The sequence below is a fragment of the Gopherus evgoodei genome, chromosome 3 (assembly GCF_007399415.2).
Source record: "Gopherus evgoodei ecotype Sinaloan lineage chromosome 3, rGopEvg1_v1.p, whole genome shotgun sequence".
In the NCBI taxonomy this organism is placed as follows: domain Eukaryota; kingdom Metazoa; phylum Chordata; order Testudines; family Testudinidae; genus Gopherus; species Gopherus evgoodei.
The window spans coordinates 10,534,891-10,545,800 of record NC_044324.1 but is presented as its reverse complement, the minus strand read 5'-3'; the positions used below and the strand labels follow the sequence as shown (position 1 = coordinate 10,545,800).

Below are 10,910 nucleotides of genomic sequence, written 5' to 3'. Positions count from 1 at the left end.
TGAAGAAATATTTCCTTTTGTTTGTTTTTTAACCTGCTGCGTATTGATTTCATTTGGTGACCCCTAGTTCTTGTATTATGAGGAGTAAATAACACTTCCTTATTTACTTTCTCCACACCAGTCATAGACCTCAATCATATCCCCCCTTAGCCATCTCTTTTCTAACCTGAAAAGTTCCAGTCTTATTAATCTCTCCTCATATGGAAGCTGTTCTAGACCTCTAATAATTTTTGTTGCCCTTTTCTGAACCTTTTCCAATTCCAGTAGATCTTTTTTGAGATGGGGAGACCACGTCTGCACACAGTATTCAAGATGTGGGCATACTATGGATTTATATAGAGGCAATATGATATTTTCTGTCTCGTTATCTATCCCTTTCCTAATGATTCCCAACATTCTGTTTGCTTTTTTGGCTGCTGCTGCACATTGAGTGGATATTTTCAGAGAACTCGCCACAGTGACTCCATGATCTTTCCTGAGTGGTTGTGATGGTGCTGCCCGTGGGAGCCAGCTGAGGTCACTCAATCAGGGTGAACTGCAAACAAAACGGGGCAGACAAACCCCAAACGCTGGTGGTTATTCCAATACTTAGATTTACCAAGCCAGCACAAAACAGTTTCTATAGTACCTCACTGGTTACTTAGAAGTCCAAACCATGCAGTTCCCTTAAAGTGCCCAGCCTCAGGCCTCTGTCCAGACACACCTGTCAGAAATGATGATGATTCCTGAAAATCTTACTTCATCATATAAAAGAAAAGGTTCTTCCAATCCCAAAGGATCAGCCACATACCCAGGTCCAATTATAACCTAGATCTTACCCAAATACACGCTATAGCCAATCCTTGTAACTAAGCTAAAATTTATTAGAAAAGAAAAGAGAGAGAGAGTTGGTTAAAAGATCAATACTACATATAGACTTGAATTCAATTCTTGAGGTTCAGATACATAGTAGAGGTGAGCTTGTAGTTGCCAAAAGTCCTTTTAAAAATAGTCCATAGGTTATAGTCCAATTTCCATATTCAGGGTGGCTCCAGTCAATGACTGGGGATCTCAGTCCTTGTGGCTTAAAGTTTCCCCCCTCTTGAAACCCAAAGCAGATCTGAGATGAAGCAGGATCGTGTCCCAGGCTTCTTATACATTTCCAGCAGCCTTTTGGCCTGTGAAAACAATAGGCTTAACTCCTTCTCCCAAACATCCTGGCAATTAGCACAGGGTAGTTTATCCATTGAACAGTTCAGATACAGGTTACCACAACCTTCAAAGAGACACAGAGACAATAATACTATTTCACTCAAGTATCATCTTAAATGCTAATATTCCTTTTTTGATCTTTGAATTAAAACTATTGCAATAGACAAGACTTGTTTGCTAACATCCCAAGACCTGAGCAAACATCTCCCCTTTTACCTCTAACAATGCAGACTTGCATTTCAAAGCTCTATTCATTTACAGATCTTGCTAACCAGTTCTTAAGGTTCACCCATGGGTCAGGTCAGTCGGTGAGGTGAGTTAATTAACTCTTTCTGGCCTGTCACCTTTCAATGAAATATTATATTATACTCATAACATTGTTGGGTCTAAACTTTTGGTGAACTTTGGAGCCAAAACACACCCAGACTGGCCGTCTCTGCATAATCCTTTCTGAACCCTTTATCGAACAAAGCACTGACCTGCAAACTACTCATGACACCCCCTTTATCAAGTAGCCATTAGCCTTTATCTCTATGCATTTACTTGTTAAACTTGCTTTTCCTGTAAAATCTTGATTGATTATGCATGACCATTATCTTTTATTAATCACTTTGTTTACTTCTGTGTATAAATATTGATGCTCACCCTAATAAAGGGGCCACCACTTATTCTAAAGCTTTTGGGATTAGTGTGAGCCCCGTTAATCAACGCATTGGTGTCTGGTCTCTGACAGAAATTGTGTGCCCCATACCCACTCCGCACGAACTCGGGTGCTGGAGAGGTGAGTAAGGACTTGCTTTATTACCTAACAATTTGGGGGCTCGTCCGGGATACCTTCTGGTGCGGGTACCTCTGTCCAGTGGTCAGACCACTCATATATGAATTGGCAAGGCGCCACAGGAGATTTCTCCCAGCCAATTCAATATTGAGGGGTCGTGTATTGGACAGCAGGGTAAACGCCAGTTGGAGGGCTCCTGTCAGACACCATGGGTCAAGGGACTAGCGTGCCTCTTGAGAGTCCGTTGGGGATTGTAAATAGTTATGGAACTGAAGGGAAACTCCCAGTACAGACAGGAATGTCTAGGAAGAAATTGTACACACTATGTGTAAGGAATTGGACTGGGTATACCCGGGTATTGGCCGACCCGGAGATGAGGTGGCCTTCGTATGGCTCTTTCGAACAGGCTGCCTTAAGAGGAGTAAAGAGCCAGATCGAAAAAGACCATCCGGGACAGTTATGTTACTGGTTTTGTTGGGACACAGCAGCAGAGCTGTGGAAATCTTTAAAAATATGGCAGTCAGGTACTCTCCCGAGAGTGAACCCCCTCCAGGTTATTTCGATGAAGGGTGTAGACCACGGCGTGTTTTGACTCTGTCAGCTGGTCCCCTCTGCACCTGCCCCTATTTCCTCCGCAGGGGGACTCTCTCCTTGTAGCAGAGGGGAATCTGCAGGATACCAGATTGGAATTTCTGCAGAAGGATGAGGAGGAAATGGAGGGGCAAACCTCGGAGGAGTAGTTTACTAGGGCTTATGTCCAAGCAGGTACGGCAGGGTGCATGCCCCCCCCCCCGAGGAAAGTATAGTTAGAGGATGCCTTTACAGGTGCACGATCAACCTTATATGGGCAATGATGGACGGTTACAACATGCTAGTATTGTGGAATATAAAGGATGGCTAGAATGGGACTTGAAAGAGTGGGGACAGTTGTCAGGGTTCTTTTGGGGAAAATCCCCGAACGATCATAGAACTTCTAGAAAGATTGTTTTTAAGTTATAATCCTACTTATACGGATGTGGAATCAGTTGTTAAGTAGAGTTTTGATTGTGGATGGCAGAAATGAAATGGGGAGATAGCAATGCAGTTAATCTACTTGGAGGGATAGGCGGGATCCTGGCGCTGGCTGGAATCCCCTAGACTGGACTCAGCCAAGGCTGACTCAGCTGCGAGCAGATAGAGAGCGATTGTTAGAGAGACTCAAGGAAATGGCTCGCCGCTCGCCTTAATCAGGCTAAGTTCATGCAGATTCGGCAGGAATCTGATGAGCCGCCCAGAAGTTCGGTCGAGGCTATTGGAGGGGGCCCGAATGTTCACTCAGATGGATCCTGAGAGAGAAGCAGACCACCCTACTCTTATTTAATTTTTTGTGAACAGTCGGTGCCCCCTTTAAGGGATTACTTCTTAAAGTTTCGCCCTGGTTGGGGAGGTGAGTCAGTCACTTCAGTGTTGGACGTAGCTGATTTTGCCAGGAGGAAAGAAAGGGAAAGTAGTAAAAAGAAAGCGAAAAAGGAAAGAATATAAGCTGAGGCTTTAGCTTTTCACGGCGGTGTTCGAGGCAAAGGCCGTGGCCGTGGCAGGGGATTCCAGGGTGCTCGGGAAGAGGGTCCGGGCGACCCCAGCCATCAGGAAATTGTTTTTCAGTGCGGACAGCCCGGTCACTTTAACGTGAATGCCCCTGGGACGCCCATAGGGTCTGGTTGCATCCGCAGATGCTTACACAAGGTGAGGAATACACCCTGCACCACCATCTCAGCCCATTCCTCCAGGCCTGGATCAACTACGGGAAACAGCAGCAGCCGCAGCAAACTCAGCCTCCTCAATGACGGTACCCAGGGGGCGAAGGCAAACAATGTGATGGTCTTATTTCCTTAATGTCTTTAGCCGGCTCCTTTCTCACTTTCTCCCCTCCCAGCAAAGAGCCTCGTTTAAACCCTTTTCAGTCCAGGGACTGCCTGTTCTCTTTCCTCATTGATACTGGGGCTACTTTCTCTCTTTTAAATCATGCCCCTCTCCCTGGCTATCCTCTGAGGTTAAAACTGCGACTGGGGTGGAGGGCAACCCACAGTCTCTGGAACTCACTTTGCCTTTGAATGTTGTTTATGCTGATAAATGTTTTCCTCACCGTTTTCTTTTTCCCCAGCTTGTCCGATCCCTTTGATGGGCCGGGATTTACTCTGTAAGCTTGAGGCTACTTTAACCTGCACTCCTGAAGGGGTAGGATTATTGATGACAGTGTTAGGAGATTCGGCCCCTACTCAGGGTAATTGGGAAACACCCCCCTCTCTCTCCCCTGACCTCACTGACTTGCCTTCAACCCTCTGGGGAATTTCTGACACTGATGTTGGCCTGCTCCTTTCGGCAGAACCCGTAAGGATTCAGGTGAAGCCTTCCTTAACCCCCCCGTCAGTCCCTCAATACCCCCTGTCGCTGGAAGCCCGGGAGGGCAATCCGCCCCATTATCGAGGGATTCATTGCACAAAAGCTAGTCCGCCCTCAGCGCACTCCCTGTAACACCCCTATACTGCCTGTCAAAAAGCCTCCTAAAAAGAACGGAGACCCTGTTCAGTTGGCGCTTTGTACAGGATCTACGAGTGTTAATCAGTATGTGGTCCCTCTTCATGCAGTAGTTCCTGACCCAGCTACTATCATCAGCTAAATCCCCTGGGATGCTGAGGGGGTTCACTGTTATTGACTTAAAATCAGCTTTTTTCAGCATTCCTGTGCACCCAGACTCTCAGTATCTCTTTGGTTTCACCTGGGAGGGACAACGTTATGTCTGGCAACGACTTCCTCAAGGCTACAGAGACAGCCCACGATTTTCAGCCAGTGCCTCCGCCACGACTTGGAAGGTTTCACCAGTCCGCAGGGATCCACATGGTCCTATACGTAGATGACATCCTATTAGGTAATCGCGAAGAAGCTGCCCTCCGCATCGATGGGTAAGGCCTTTTATTATACCTACACCCAGAGGCCACAAGGTAGACCCTAAAAAGATTCAGTGGGTCTCACAGAAGGTCCGATATCTGGGCTTCCTGTTAACCCCAGAGGGAAGACAGATGGACCCAGCCCGCATAAAGACATTCAAAAACTGCCCTCTATGAACACCAAGAAACAACTTCGAGGTTTCTTAGGATTATTGGCTTCTGTCGCCCCTGTTGCCATCCTGCGGGGAGTTAAGCAACCGCTCCACCGACTCACTGCTAACCTTGCTCCTGACCCTTTGCAGTGGTCCCCGGACACTATTCAGCCTTTCAGTTACTCAAGGACAGTGTGGCCTCCTCCATGTCTCTCCCCCCCCAATTACAGCAAACCCTTTCACCTTTTTGTCCACGAGAGGGGCGGAATTGCTAGTGGTGTCCTTACCCAGCTGAGCGGGCCCCACCATTTCCCGCTTGCTTTTTACTCTCAGCAAATCGACCCTGTCGCTCAGGGAACCCCATCCTGCACCCGGACTCTGGCAGCAGCTGCCCTGCTGATCACAAAGGCAAAGAGCCTAACCCTGGGTCATTTTACCACGGTTTGGACCTCTCATGCCTTGTCAGCCCTTCTGCGTAGGGGCACAACCCAAGTCTTTCGGCCCATCGTCAGCAACAGCTATAGGCCGAACTCTTAGAAGACACTAACCTAATTTTTGAAAGGTGTGGACCCTTAATCCAGCTACCTTGCTTTCTGACCTGCCAGTCCTCCAGGATCAGCAACGACTGTGTGGAAGTTAGTTTCCAAGCTCTTAACAGATAAGGGACAACCTTTGGAGACGTGCCACTGGACAATCCCGATTGCATCCTCTTCTTGGACGAAAGCTCCTTCTATGTTGATGGCAAGCGTTCACTGGTTATGCTGTCACCTCTGAATGGGACATTCAAGAGGCCGCCTCACTGCCAGGCAACTGGGGAGCCAAGCCACTGAACTCTATGCCCTGGCCCGAGCTTGCCAGTTTGGCCGCTGGTAAGTACCGTTACCATTTTTACTGATAGCAAATACGCTTTTGGAGTTGTGCATTGTCATATCCACCTCTGGAGTTTCGAGTTTTCCAGACAGCTGCCCGTAAACCCATTCAGCACCTCCCCCTCATCCACAAGCTTTTGGACGCCCTCCAAAAAACCCTCTGTCCTGGCTGTAGTTCACTGCCGGGCCCATACTAAAGATAGTAGCCCACGTTACCCGGGGAATGCCCTGGCTGACGCCTCCGGCCAAGAAGGCTGCCACACCTTACCTTTAGCCATGCCCACATTGGCTATTGCAGCCTCCTCCTTTACTCCACCGCACCCCGTACCAGTACCCCGCTGCTGAACTACAATCGTGGGAAAGCCTCGGGGCCACTCTGGTCAAAGGGACCTGGCTTATGCCAGATGGCCGAGCCTGCCTCCCTCGCTCCACGTACCCCGTGGCAGTTCGCTGGCACCATGATAAAGGGGGTCACTACGGCACGCACGCCCTCGTGGAACTATCGCTCGCTTTTGGTATGCTCCAGGCATTCAACCCTATTGCCTATCAATAGTGAAAGCATGCAGCACATGTCAGCGTAATGGACCTGCTCCGCCTCTTAACAAAATTAAGGGTGGAAGACCTCCGCCTGCTGCTCCATTTCAACATCTTCAAATTGACTTTGCAGATATGCCAAAGGCTTTTGGGAAAAAGCACCTCCTTGTTTTGGTTTGCCCTCTGACTTCCTGGGTCGAAGCTTTTCCTACTGCTAATTGTACTGCTGCCCCAGTGGCGAAAATTCTCCTTAGAGATATTGTACCCCGTTTTGGCATCCCTCTTGTGCTCAACTCAGATCGCGGACCTCACTTTACTGGTCATGTCCTTGGCCATTTAGAACAAGGACTGGGCATTTCACACTCCTTTCATACACCCTACCACCCCCAGTCTAGCGGAAAAGTTGAGCGTATGAATAGGGAACTTAAGTTTACATTGGCTAAATACTGTCAGGAAACAGGATTAAAGTGGCCTCAGGTACTTCCCTTGGTCCTGTTTCACCTTCGTACTCATCCAACCCGCGCATTGGAATTATCCCCCTTTGAACTGCTCTATGGACAACCCCCTTTCAAAGGCGGGGCGCTACCACGTGCTGATGTTTCACTATTGGGAGGGGATCATATGACCGCGTGTCAGTTTCTCTCCCTACAGGCTCGCCTCCGTACCCTTTGGAAAGCCTCGCAGTTTCCCAGACCGTGCCGCTGGAGGAACAAATCCACCCGTTTCCAACCAGGGGACTTCGTCTGGGCCAAAAAGTTCGTATCGTGACGACACCCTCCAGCCAAGGTTTACTGAACCCCACCAGTTTCTTTTGACAACCCAGACTGCAGTGTTTCCTGGAAGGACGCAATCTTGGATCCACCACTCCCACGTCAAGCCAGCCGTAGTGGACCACAGTGACGGACCAGCAGCTCTTGTCACCACTGAGGACACTGCCTTCGACCAGTGGACCAGCTTACCTCTCTCAGACATTAGACTTAAATTGACTCGAAAAAAATGAGAGGACCCTTTATTCTGACAACTGTATGTTTTTTAGCTTTTTTAGTTTATTTTCTGCTTATGAAGATAATGCTTTTATTAGATATTCCCACGAGGTTAAAACTCGTATTTAGGAATAGAAGTGATTGCTGGGTATGTACTCATTCCAGTAAATGCAGCACAAGGGACTCCCCTTCACCACCATTCCCCTAACCCATGCTAATATGACTTGGATGCCACCGACTAGAATAAAAGATCCAGTCCAACCCAATCTTACATGGGACAAAACAGAAGTGCCAATTAACAAATATCTCAGGGTAACCAATCAAACAGGATCACTGTGTTTTGTTAAAGAAAAAGGGTCAACTTTTGTGGGAACAAGTAATGCAACATATATTTTAATGGCACCGCCTTTAGTAAAAAATCTTGGCTTCAAGCCTTGCGCATCCCACTTATCCCATATGTGGATCCCTCACCCCGATCAACCTTTTCAACTTTTTCATGGAGGGGCAGGTTTTCAGAGTCAGTTTTTAAAAAGCCCTGCTCAGATCTCGAGGGTGTCCAACTAATTGTTAAAGGATACACAATTGCCTTCTACAACTGCTCAAGCAGTACTACACTGCCCTTTGAGGACAACACTACCAAATTGTGCCTCTGCAGTTCACACAACGACCCCTCTGCGTTACCAGGGGAACAGTGGTACAACGGGTGGTGGGTTACCTCCTACTTTGAGAAATGAATACCCAAAACGCATTATATGGAACATACGTGGTGTGCGGGCCCAGGCTTATTATTTTCTCTCCCCTGATTGGGCAGGGTCATGTTATTTGGCATGGCTAGCACCGCCTTCTCGCATCTCCCTCACTCCCCCTCATTTTCCCCACGTTCGTAACATCCGTGAAACTGACAGAGATATTAATCTCCGTGATGGTTTGTCCTGGCAGCGGTGGGCTGGTCACACTAGCTTGAAGGGTGCTATCATCCGTCTACAGGGACTATTAGAATCTTTGACCAATGAAACTGCAACCCTATTTGAAAATCAGGCCGGGGAAATGTCCCAGCTGCGCCAGTTAGCTTTGCAAAACAGAATGGCTTTAGATATGATGTTAGCAGCCCAGGGAGGAACTTGCGCCCTCATAAATGAAGAATGCTGTGTTTTTGTAAATGACACCTACTCTGACACTTTTCAACGTACCAAACACCTAAGGGAAAATGGCTAAAACTACTCCTCTGGCCAGCCCACCTTATGATTGGTGGGGAGCCTTATGGAATTGGCTGCCCGGACTTGGGTGGGTTTAAAAACCTCTTGGTGGGTGTTGGTTGGGGCCATAGTAGTCCTTATAATACTGTGTTGCTGTAGTCAGTGTGTCCCCTCCCTCATAAACTCATGTAAGTCAGTTTATTCTTTTTCCCACTTCAGCTAAAAGCCTTACTCTCTTCGAATTGGCCCAGGCTGAAATTGCCAAGCGGCCCTTGAGATCTTGAAATAGGGTGTAGCTTTTGATTAATAGTTATCTCAAAGCTACAAATGGAGGAATGTTGGGTCTAACTTTTGGTGAACTTTGGAGCCAAAACACACCCAGACTGGCCGTCTCTGCATAATCCTTTCTGAACCCTTTATCGAACAAAGCACTGACCTGCAAACTACTCATGACACCCCCTTTATCAAGTAGCCATTAGCCTTTATCTCTATGCATTTACTTGTTAAACTTGCTTTTCCTGTAAAATCTTGATTGATTATGCATGACCATTATCTTTTATTAATCACTTTGTTTACTTCTGTGTATAAATATTGATGCTCACCCCTAATAAAGGGGCCACACTTATTCTAAAGCTTTTGCGATAGTGTGAGCCCGTTGATCAACGCATTGGTGTCTGGTCTCTGACAGAATTGTGTGCCCATACCAACTCCGCACGAACTCGGGTGCTGGAGAGGTGAGTGAGGACTTGCTTTATTACCTAACAACATCACAGTGGTAACAGCTAATTTAGACCCCACCATTGTGTATGTAGCACTGGGATTGTGTTTACAGCAGCTGCATCCTGTGTGGTGCGGTGATGGCTAAGGTGGTGCATTCTGAGCGTGTGACTTCGCAGCCAGGAGAGAGATGGTGACCGGTGTGACCTGCTGGATGCCAGTAGAGGTTGTTCTGTCCTGCTCACCATGGCAAGCCCAGTGACACTGGCCAGAAATAGGACAAAATATTTTGTTGTCACTCTCCCCACACAGCTGAGCCTAGCTGGTGCGTTCCTCCCACTCGCTGAGTTTGCAGCTCAGGGCAGAAGGAGGGGAAGAGAATAGAGACACTGTCCCCCATTGCTGCAGCTTTGGGGGCCAGGCTGCTTTGCCTGGCTTAGCCCTAAAGGCCATACAGAGTGTGCTGGTTAGAGTTGCTCTCACCGTTTGAAACGGAAGTGTGTAACTCATTGGTGTACGTACGTTTGCCCACGTTAACCTTGTAGGTAATGCTCATCCTCCTTTTTCCTACCGATAATGTGGTGTGGAGTTTATTATATGATTGGCTCTTTGCTGTGAGATCTGAGGTGCAACTGACCTGGGGTAAGTGACTGGTCCTTGGCAGGAATCTGCCTATTGCTGCAATTCTTGGTGTAAGGGACCATCTAGCACAAAGACAGGCTCACCTGGGTGGCAGGACAGATTGGAGAACCCAAGGGGACTGTCTGGGACTCCATTCTAAGGCAGTTATAGGAGTTCACCCTTGATAACTGGTTGGTGAATTCAAAGTCCAGAGCTCACAACCAATGTGGGGTTTGTGCCCTGGTTCGTCACAGTCTGCCCTGAGCTTGGTCCCCCCACTCTAAAGTCACCACAGGGCCGCTGGCACCAGGACGCTGGGCTAGCTGGACCATTGGGCTGACCCAGTGTGGCCGTTCCTACGTTCATGCCGCACCACGAGGAGGTGCATGGGGGCAGCTGCCTGAAACCAGTCAGAAAGACCAGGGGAATGAGGAAGAACGTCTGCAGCCAGAGGAGCCCTTTGTCCCAGCAGTGACGTCCTCCTCCTCACCAGCCGAGGCTGGGGTGCCCCCTCCTGCCACTCGAGCTGGGCACACTGGAACCTTTCAGGGATGTCTGGTGCGTGTGGACACATGGGTGGTCCCTGTGCAGGTGGCGCCGGGAAATGGCCTAAGTTCTAGACATGATTCTGCTGTGGTGTGCCCAGTACCAAGCAGCTGTCGGAACTGGCAAGCAACGTATGATGGAGCCCAGTGTCTGCGGCACTGGCCCTTCCCACAGCAGATAGGTGCTCTCAGAGCCTGTCGGCTGGGTTTTTACACCCCTTCCCCGGTGCCCGGATCTCTCAGAGTGGCTGTGAGTCCAGACAGCCAGGACCCCCACAGTGATTCCTAGAGACAAAGAGCTGAAATAACGAGATGTATGTGGCAGGATGAGCTACGGATCCTCAGGTCTCCAGGCGCATAGTGCAAATGACCAGGCGCACCATCACGGGGCAGCTCCTTC

At 48.5% G+C, this 10,910-nt stretch overlaps 1 long non-coding RNA gene across 1 annotated transcript; it reads right to left on the bottom strand.

Annotated features, from left to right (window-relative positions):
* Window positions 1-380: 380 nt before the first annotated feature.
* On the bottom strand, window positions 381-10,154 carry LOC115649474. Its single transcript, XR_003999823.1, has 3 exons — window positions 9,399-10,154; window positions 1,519-1,523; window positions 381-475 (listed from the first exon to the last, which is right to left on the bottom strand). It is a non-coding gene; the product is annotated as an uncharacterized LOC115649474 (long non-coding RNA).
* Between the last annotated feature and the right edge of the window lie 756 nt (window positions 10,155-10,910).